We start from the raw sequence: 2156 nt of genomic DNA on the forward strand, positions 1-2156 counted from the left end.
ATTTTTCTTTTTTTCTTTCCCATAATTTTATTTTCTTACCTCAACCATAATGGTGGGTCTGTAAACACAGGCTTACCCATTCCACTCACAGGCAAGACAAATGCTGCTTCTTGAAATGGCCCTACCATGGAGCCCTGGTCATCCAACCCAAGTCACCCCTTGCCTGGCTCTATCTTCACTATACTGTGTGGCCACTTCACTGAATCTCATCCTGGACTTTAACTTTTTCATGGCTTCCATAATTTTGCTGTGTTTTTCACATGGAATGCATCAGACCTTTACTGCATTGCCACCACCTTTGGGGCCCTGAGCCTTCTTGTCAGCACTGTCACTCCCAGAGGCTGCTCCCCTTTCCCCCCTGCTTTCCCAGAACTGTTTTTTCCTTTGGGCTGCATTTTTGGAATTCCTAAAGGGAGTGTTTCCGCTCCAAGCCTCTGGGCCACAGACGGTTATGAATTCGCTCAACTCCATTAACTTGCCTAATTTCTGCCATTGCCAAGACATGTGGAAAGAAGAGCTGGGCAGTGAAAGCCATCCGTCAAAACCTGTCATGGCAAGACCTCCAAAGCATAACAGATTTATTTTTATTTTTTCTTTTTCTTTTTTTAATTTTTTTTGCAGGACCAGGAATTGAACTCAGGCCCTTGCACTTGCCAGGCAAGTGCTTATTCTACTGAGCTATCTCCCCAGCCCCTGCAGATTTCTTTTTAAAACAGCCAGTGAGCCATACCTGAAATCCAAGCACCCTGGGAGGCTGAGGCAAAAAAATGCAAAGTTTTCTCTGGGCATCTTAGCATGATCCTGTCTCAGAATAAAAACAAAACACATAAAGAGCTGGGGGTATAGCTCAGTGTGAAGGCCCTGGGTTCAATCCCTAGTAAAACAAACAAACAAAAATCTAAAGACTATTCAAAACTCTGTAAGTGTTTTAGATCTATGTGAGACACATTTTCTGTAAGAGGATTCTGAACTCATTTAAAGACATGAACATCACTGAAGTTGAATTGTAGCTATATCCTACTTTCAAAACCATATATTGTACCCAGTAGTATGTACCTGTAGTCCCAGCTATTTGGAAAACTGAGACAGAGGACTGCTTGAGCCCAGGAGTTCATCTGCCTGGGCAACAAAGCAAGACTTTACCTTAAACCAATAAATAAATGTATATGTACAACTAGCCAGATTTATTAAATAAGTAAATTAGATGACTGCTTCAATAACAAAAACTCAGGGCTGGGGAGATAATGCAGCAGTTTAAGTACCTGCCCAGCAAGCACAAACAAAAATCTTACTCAAAAGCCAGGTATAGCAGTGTACACCTATATCTTAGCTACCGGTGAGGCTGAGACAAAAGTATTACCTGAGCCCAAGAGCTCACAGCCAGCCAAGAAACAAACAAACAAAAAAACAAAAAAAGTCAGTGAAACAATTCTGTGGTCAGAGGCTGGTGAGATAGCTCAGTGGTCTAAAGCCAGGCACCACATGTCATGCCAGTCCGGCCCTCAGGGTGAGCTGAGCTGGCCAATAAAACAAAAACAAAAACAAAAAAACTGTGTTCAAAGCATCTTTATTTCCTTTCTGGAACTGCTCTAATATGAAAATAAGTGATTAAATAAAAAGAAGTTGTTAGAGATTCAGAATAGATGGGTTGACAATACAGGCATATAACATCTGAAAATACATTTATAAATGAACATTATCTTAGCATAACACAGACATCTGAAACTGAAGTCTGGGATAAGGAGAATTTTTGGAACTCTAGAAATCCCAAATATCCTCGGTTCCGCTGCAGGCCAAAGAGCAGTCCAAGGCTCTAAAATGCAGATAAGTATATCCCAGATATCCTGACTTTTACCTTTAATCCACTTTCTGCTACTATGTCAAAATTTTGAGCCTGGATCATTTATTTTTTTTCAGAAAATATGGTAATTTATTTATTTTTTAAAATAATTTTATTGAGAAACAAATAGCAATGAGACAATTTCAAAACTAATTGCTGGGGGGTCTGGTGAGATCGCTCAGTGGTCTAAAGCACCTACTTAGAACAAACTTAGCAAAGTACAGGGACCGCGGTTCAATCCCCCAGCACCACATGCCAGCCAGCCCCGCCCCCTGGTGGGCTGAGCTGGCCACACACACACACACACACACACACA

This window comes from Octodon degus, unplaced genomic scaffold (genome assembly GCF_000260255.1).
Source record: "Octodon degus isolate 3935 unplaced genomic scaffold, OctDeg1.0 scaffold00091, whole genome shotgun sequence".
Taxonomy (NCBI): domain Eukaryota; kingdom Metazoa; phylum Chordata; class Mammalia; order Rodentia; family Octodontidae; genus Octodon; species Octodon degus.